The sequence below is a fragment of the Chrysochloris asiatica genome, unplaced genomic scaffold (genome assembly GCF_000296735.1).
Source record: "Chrysochloris asiatica unplaced genomic scaffold, ChrAsi1.0 scaffold00147, whole genome shotgun sequence".
Classification (NCBI taxonomy): Eukaryota; Metazoa; Chordata; class Mammalia; order Afrosoricida; family Chrysochloridae; genus Chrysochloris; species Chrysochloris asiatica.
This window is the reverse complement of record NW_006408665.1, coordinates 5,382,569-5,391,512: the sequence shown is the minus strand read 5'-3', so window position 1 is coordinate 5,391,512 and position 8,944 is coordinate 5,382,569.

Genomic DNA, 8,944 nt, shown 5'->3' with positions numbered 1-8,944 from the left:
AGGCTAGCAACCCAATTTGTAACCAGTACACTACCAGAGCTCCTTAAGGATATAGTAGATGGTTAATCAATTTTATTGTTGTCAGATGCCGTTGATTTGGTTCCTTCTCATAGTGCCCATATACACAACAGAACAAAAGACTGTCTGGTCCTGCAACATCCTCACAATCATTCCTATGTTTGAACCCTTTGCTGTAGCCATGGCATAAATATTATGTAAAAAAAAAAAAGAAGAAGAAGAAAAGGAAAGAGTGAGTTTCTGGTGTGGAAAATAGGCTGCAAATTTATTACAGTGGAAGACATCATTGAGTAGGTGGCACATGAATTCTAAAAGAGTGGAAGATGTCTTGACCATCTCAGAAGATGGCATCCAGGCAGAGGAATTAGCAAGTGTAAATTTTTGAGGCATGAATGCATCTGGTGGGTTTAAGAAAGAAACAAGTATGTTAGTCTAGCAGGAGAGTCTCTAAAATTAAATTACAAGAAGTAAGGAGGTGTATGGATAAAAACATTTGAAGGACCCTTAGGTTCTTGTGGAGTCCCTGGGTGTTGCAAATGGTTCATGCAATTGACTGCTACCTGAAAAATTGTAGGTTCAAGTTTATCCAGAAATGTCTCAGAAGAAAGACAAGGTGGTCTAATTCAGAAAAATCAGACATTAAAAAACTCTATGAAGCTCAGTTCCATTCTAATACATATTAGGCTGTAATTGGTCAGAATCAACTTGATGGCAACCTGGCTATTTTTAGGTAATTATTTTTGATATTGTTAAGTGCTGTTGAGTTGGTTCTGACTCATAGCAATCCTGTATAGGGTTTCCAAGGAGCAGCTGGTGGGTTTGAACTTCTAAACTTGCAGTCACTAGTCCAGTTGAGGGGAAAAAAGAGTAATCTGATACAATTTGATGTACCTGACCTATACCTATGGATGCAGTAGTTCAAAAGCAGGAACAAATCTTTACAACAAGGATCAATCCCACCCCCTCAGTAAACAGGGTAGACAGGGATGAGCAACTTGGACATTGGCTACTTAAAATGGGGGGTGGGTGGGTTACAAAGGCAAGAAGTTACTGGCTTACAAGCTTTCAAGAGGGAGCCTAGATCTAGAGGGTTCAGAGGAAGGTAGAATCTCCACTGAGTAGTATCCAATCTGGGTGGGACTGATGAAAGGAGAAGGAGATAGTACTCATGTGATACAATAGTGAATAATTGTTATCAGGACTGACTGTGAGGATTGGAAATGTAAAGGTAGATGTTTTGTAGCAAAAGGAGGGGAGTGGTTGACTTTGCAGTCCAGGAGCGGAGGTCCCTGAGACCACCAAGTGAGAAGAGCAGAGTGCAGGACCCTACCCAGAGAAAGAGTGATGCCAGAGATGGAGGCAGAAACGATGACGTGTAGAGATGGATCAGCTGAAGACTCTAGACCCAGAGAGGGAGAGGGGATGTGTGCTGATGACTGGTGGCAGACTTGCAGGATATACCCTTTGGTTGGTTGATGATGAATGGAAGGGATTGTAACCATGGCAATGAAACGATATATGATAAAATGAATGTAAAGCTAATGTTCTCCCATGTAAACTATCATATACTTCACAGTAAAACATTTAAAAATAAAACAAGTCTTGTTCAGCAGCAGATTTGCCCAACTCTTGACTGATGTTTCTATAGGTTTTGATGGTTGATCCAAGAAAAATGATCAAAGATGGGATGTCATCATATAGGAAGAAAGCAAAAAGTCATTAAGAAGATAAGAAAGAAGTCAAAGATCAAAATGGATGCCAGGAGAGACTTGGAAACTTGCTCTCCAGCATAGAGCTGCTAAAGCAAATGGAAGAAATTAACAAGAGCTGAACAGAAAATTTCGAACATCAGCTCAAGAAGGCAAAGCCATACATTACAATGATCTGTGCAAAGATCTGGAGTTAGAAAACCAAAAGGGAAGAACATGCTCAGCATTTCTCAAGCTGACGTAACTGAAGGAAAAATTCAAGCCTAGACTTTTGTTATTGAAGAATTCTCTGGGCAAATTATTGAATGAAGTAGAAAGCATCAAAAGAAGATGGAAGGAATATACAGTCACTGTACCAAAGGAAATGCTTGATGTTCATCTCTTTCAAGAGGTAGCATATGATCAAGAGCCAATGATACTAAAGGAAGAAGTTCAAGGTGCATTGAAGGAATTGGCAAAGAAAAAGGCACCAGAATTGATGGAATACAAATTGAAATCTTTCAATAAAATAAGGCGGTACTGGAGGCACTGACTCATCTGTGTCAAGAAATTTGTAAGACAACAGTTCCATATTAAGACCCGCAGAATCATTTTGTCTGGTCCTGCCAAAGCAACCACAGTTCCAGCCATCACAGTTGTTGCTGTTATTGTAGTTAGATACCATCAAGTCAGTACCAACACATAGCCACCATATGCACAACAGAATGAAACACTACCTGATCCTGTGTCCAGCTCACAATCATTGCTTTTATAGCCCATTGCTGCTGCCACCCCACCAGTCCATTTAGTTGGCAGTTGTCCTCTTTTTCTCTGATCCTCCACTTTACCAAACATGGTCATCTTTTCTAGGGACTGGTCCCTTCTGACATGTCTGAAGTACGAGAGAGAAGTCTGACCATCCTGGTTCCCAAGGAACACTCTGGCTATACTTCTTCAAACACAGATCTGTTTGTTTTTTGGCAGTCTATGGCACTTTTAATATTGTTCTCCAACACCATAATTCAAATGCATCAATTCTTCTAGTCTTCCTTATTCACTGTCCAACTTTTGCATGCATTGAGGTTATTGAAGATACCATGGTGTGAGTAAAATGCACCTTAGTCCTCAAACTGATATCATTGCTCTTGAACATTTTAGAGGGGTATTGTGCAGCATTTTTGCCTAATGCAATACGTTGTTTGATTTCTTGAGTGCTGCTTCCATGAGTGTTGATGGCTGATCCAAGCAAAATGAAGTCTTTGACAATTTCAATCTCTTCTCCATTTATATGGATTTTGTTTCTTGGTCCAGTGGTGAGTTAATTAAATTCTTGACCAAATATAGCAGGCTAATTTTTAAGTTGATAATTTTATATGGCTTGTGAATGATGTTATAGATATCCAAAAGGCCATTGACAGAAAAAAAGTTTCCCCATGCCTGGTTTAGAGTGTGAATTCCTAAAGTGAAGAAAAAGTACTGCAATTTTTGTTCATGCAATGAGTCCTTTGGGAAGGAGATCTATTTAGTTTGTAAGCATCCTACTTACAATAGAAAATCTGGAAAAGATACAACATGACATACTAGCTAAAATAAAAGACAAGTTAACTTTCCAGTAGTGAAAAGTGTACAAGTAAAACCTTTGTAACAGCTTCATTTGGGTCTAGCAGGTGAATTTGGAGAGGAATTTGGAGCATTATTTACTTTGAGGAATATACTGTAACATGAAAAAATTAGATACATGAAATATAAAATTCAAATAAATGTGTTAGAATGTACAGTATAGCAAATCAGATTCCCAATACATGGAGATACAGAATGTCTCTCATGCTAACCACTTGTTGATATACTTTAAGCTCCTACCCTCTTGCATCTTATTTCCCCTAAAATTCACTCACCACCCATCATCCCATCCAAACAAACTGATTCCCATGTACATGCTCTGCCACACACAATATCTAACTTATCTGCCCATTGTCCCATCCAATCTCAGTTTAAAATCATGTTTTATGGTATTTTCTCTCTTAAATCTATTTTGCATATCCACAAAGCCACAATATATGGCCTTCTTAATCTAATATCCCAGTTCTTAGTTGGTGACAAGGAACTGGCAACGTTTTCAATCCTTAGACTGAGTTGATGGATTATTTTCTATTTTAAGCATTTGATTTACAGACATTTCTAAGATAATTTGGATTTTTAAAAAGACATTGTTGATACATTCTCTGCTCTGTTTTTAGTCTTTGCCTTATTTCCATCTGTCAAAGAAGTTCTGTGCTGGTTTTTTTTTTTTTTTTTTTTTTTTAACAGGTTTTAAATGTTGAGATTTAACTGATATACCTCAGTTGTGATTTGATTTGGCTTCACTTGCCTTTATGCTGTAAATTGACTTAAATCTTTTTGCTGTAGTGGGGAAATCCACATAATTGGATGCTGATATGGAAATTAGAAGTGAATTAGCCAGGTATAAGCATACAAACTGGATCAGAAAATAAAATGATTGGAGGATTGGCTCAAGAACAATGTAATACAGCCAAGGTATCATTCATATGGAACATATTGGATCAGTAATCTGGATCTCCAAGTTGGTGGTTTGGCTGCTAGAAGAAGGTCACAAGATGCAAGAATGTTCAATTAACCCCTCTTTTCACAACCCAAGAAGATTTTTTTTTTGCGAGCTAGTATTTGAGAAAAGCCATGGTTAAGAAACCAGACAACAAACATGGTGAGCATAACATCTAGGTTCTCATTCATATAGAAATCCCCAGGTGAACTAGAAATACTGCAGCCTCATGTATTAAAAATACAGACACCATATTCTATCTAATGTGGCATTAGTTGGACCCTTTATTATTGTGTGATGTCCTGGAAATGAAAACAAAACAAAAAAGGTAAAGTAAACTTTATCTTACTATGACATTTATTCTATATTTTAACCTTTATTGTATTCTCAAATTGTTCTCTGTGTTTTTCAACATTTTTAGGGTCCCATCCTTGGATGGGAGAGGGTCAGGAAAAAAGGGTAGTTTTACATCATGAGTGCCATTGTGATCTGTATCATTGATCTATTCCAGGAACCAGATGTATGATTGCTTTCACTATTCCCTAGATTAGGCATTCTTAGTGTGGAAGCCAAATTGCATCTCCTGAAATTATATGAATTGTTTGTATAAGTGAATATGTACATTCTTAAGAGATTCACAGATCCATCATTTTCATTTGGCTCCAAGAAGGAACCAACTGCTCTAGATAGAAACTGTTTCTTTCAGTGAAAGCTGTTTCAGTGGTAAAGACAATTCAAGAGAAGGAAAGATCTTGAGGGACATACTGTTCTTCTTACTAATAAGGCATGTGAAAAAATAAAGGAAATATGAATGCTTTTGGATTCTGAATTTGTGGAATGAGTTATAAAGTTTACAAACAACTATCTCATATTTGCTGTTGTTGTTAAGTGCCATAAAGTTGGTTCCAATTCACAGCAACCCTCTACAGGGTTTCCTAGGAATGGTTGCTAAGTTTGAACCCCTGATCTGTGGTTAGCAGTCAAGTGCTTATCCTACAGCACTACACCCAGACTACCTACCTCGTACAGTGGATGATAAAAGCATAAACTAGTAGTCTTGTACTGAGCAACACTTTTATAGCTGGTACTGTTTTATGATTGTTTTGTGTGTGGTAAAGGTAATTAGTAATGTTACTGTTGTTACTTGCCATCGAGTTGGTTCCAATCCATAACAACCATGTATAGGGTTCCTGAGGAGTAGTTGGTGAGCTTGAACCACCCACCTTGCATTTCAAACTGACTTTGCAGTCTAGTACATTAACCCACAGCACCATACCAGGAGCACAATTAATAATAGTATGTACTTCATTAATAGTAATATCTATCTTTTTCCCTTTCATTCTTTCCTACTCCTTTCTGTCATTTTAGGATCATTTATTTACCTAACTGAACTTCCTAAGATCATCTTTCTAGTGTTGTTATTGCTACTTGTTAGGGATTCATTAATGGAAAAAAATATTTTACTTTTTTAAGTTTATTTGAAATAATAAGTGTTGGAATGTGCAGGTGCTGAAGTAATTAATTTTGAATAGCTCTACCTCTCAAGAGTCAAAATTTTCCATTAAAAAAAAATTACAAGAACCCACTTAAAATATTTCTTTTATTTTGTTATAAAGATAATACAACAGCATTACAAATACTTAGAAATCACAGAAAAAAATTATAACTGTTCCTTCCTAACAAAATCTGTGTATGCATGTGTGTTATTTTCCTGTGGTTATATTATTGTAGTCAGAATGCATAATTATTATAACCATTTCCTTGTTGCACCATTGTTGTTGTTATTGTTATGTGCCGTGGAGTCAGTTCTGACTCATAGAGACCCTGTACAGGGTTTCCGAGGCTGTAAATCTTTACAGGAGCAGAAAGCCTTATCTTTCTCCCACGGAATAACTGGTAGTTGTTGTTGTTAGGTGCCATCCAGTCAATTCTGACTCATAGTGATCCTACGCACAAAAGAATGAAACACTGTTCTGCAACATCTTCACAATCCATAAGTATACATAATTACATTTACAGTGATTTCCTAATAGCTCATGAGACCTACTATTTTGCCTGTTCCTACTTTTGGTTACTTTGATTTTTCAGTTTTTATTTTGCCACAAAAATTATATTGATAGCATTTTTATATTTCTATTTGGGGTTAATTTTTTAGACACAATTCACAGAATTTTACTGAGATTTTTTTTTTTTTTTTTTCCTGATAGGAATTATTTTTTCTATGCCACCACCAGAAATCTCAAGCAGCTCAAGATCATGAAGACCAAGTAAATTTTCTGTTTTCATTAAGGTAAATATATCTAACCTAGTTCATCAGGAGTCACACTATTTTAAGACATATGTTCCCATGAAAAAACTAAGAGCCATACTAGGGTTACGGAGCAGGCTTTGGAAAGTAGCCACCTCTAATTTGGGAAATTCTAAGAGATACTGAAGAACTTTGCTCTTGAGCTTATAGGTGAGGATGTGTGAAGGAAACAAGGAGGGGAGAGGCAGATAGCAATGGACAGCACAGTCTAATCTGTGTTTTCTTTCTGGCTCAGCCTGCCTGGAAAGTTCTTTGAAGGAATTGAAAGTGTGTGTATCCTAGGAAAAATATCCATAGCATGTTTATATAAGATCACTTTGGCAAGCTCTTGGCAAGCTTTAAAGATCATAGCTGTCATCTTTGCCTATCCTTCATAGTCTAGAGAAAACGAATGATGACAATGTTACTCATCTATAAGAGCTCAATTTTCTCCGTAAACACAGCTGTGTCATGCGTTAAGCAAACTAAATATGTGAAAAATTCAGGTTGACTAAAAAATAAACTGAAGATGATTACTTGCACCATAATAGAATTCTGTGCTTTAGAAAAGATTTATCATGAAATGAATTTGAATAGCAAGCACATTTCATGGCTCTGTAATACTATTCTATTTAGAAACATGATTAATATGTAACTTTTTAGGGCCTCATTAGCTGCATATAGAAAGGTACAGTCACATTGACAATTCTTCCTTCTCCTCTGTGAAGGGCACTGCTTATTTTTCCAAAGACAACAATTTGAACCTTATTTGATTGTTTAAACATAAACTTTGATGTAAGCTAATGTTCCCCTTAAAAAGATTCTTTAGAACAGAAAAGTAATTCATATTATTTTATAGTTAAAATAATTTTGTCTAAATGACACTTAATTGTAGAAAATAATAATAAAGACATTAATTTAGAAAGGATATGGTTTGTAATCACATTTCTTGTGCTTCCAACACAGGATTGCATCTAAAGGTGTAATTCATATTGTACATGTAACGGAGAATAGAGGTGAAGAAGGAAGGGAGACTTTTGTGTCAAAAAGACTTAATTTTTAAGTCTTAATTTCATCTTTTTATAGTGCATATGTATGTATATATGCATATAAACATATATGGTTGGTTGGTTATATGCTGTGGAGTCGGTTCCAACTCATAGCGATCCTGTATAGGATTTCCGAGGCAGTCTTCAGTTTTCCAGAAGTCAGATTATGAATCACTTACCAAAGTAATATTGTTGTTGCTGTTGTTAGGTGTTGCCAAGTCCATTCTGACTCATAGAGACCCTGCGTACAGCAGAATGGTCATGAGCCATCCTCCCAATTGCTATGTTTGAACCCTTTGTTGAAGTCTCTGTGTCAGGCAGCTTACTGAGGGGTTTACTCTTCTTTGTTTGATTTACCAAGCATGATATTTTTTTCCAAGGACAAAAATCTTACATGTTCATTTTTAAGGAGCATTCTGGCTGTGTTTCTTCTAAGACAGATTTGTGTATACTTATGGCAGTCCAGGAATTTGTTTTATTTTTATTTTTTACCAATACCATAATTCAAAAGTATTCTTCTTGGATCTTTCTTATTCACTGTCCAGCTTTCACATGTATTTGAGATGACTAAAAATATCAAGGCTTGGGTCAGGTACATCTTAGTCCTTAAAGTGACATGCTTACTTTTTAACATTTTAATGAGGTCTTTTTGTAACAGATTTGCCCAATGCAATAAATATGTCATTTGATATCTTGACGGCTGCTTCCATAGCCATTGATTGTGGATCCAAGTAAAATATAATATTTGACAGCTTCAATGTTTTTTCAATTTAATATGATGTTGACAAACTAATAAATGTATTTAAACCTGACAGAAGTCAGGAGATTGGAGCAGATAATGGGCACTGAAGGGAGTTTGTTGTTGTTAAGTGCCATCAAGTCAGTTCTGACTCATAGAGACCTTGTATAGGGTTTCTAAGTGGCTGCCGACTGGTGGTTATCAGTCCAGTGCTTATCCTACATAACCACAAGCTTGTTGTTGCTGTTAAGTGCCGTCAAGTTGGTTCCAACTCATAACGACCCTGTATAGGGCTTCCAAAGAGTGTCTGGTGAGTTTGTACAACCAACCTTTGGGTTCAAACTGACCTTGAGATCCAGAGCTTATCCTACAGTGCCACATATTCTCAATTTACAAGATCACATAGGGTAATAAGAGATACTGTCAAAAATTGCTTGAGCAAAAAAAATTGTCATTTTAAGCTCCAAAAGGTAAAACCGAAAATAGAACTATTACAAATAATAATGTACTAACCAAAAATTTGGAGAAAGAAAAAGAGAAATAGGGGTTTAGCTTAAGTGAACTAAGTTCTCATCTTCCATCATGTTGTTATTTTTGAGTGCC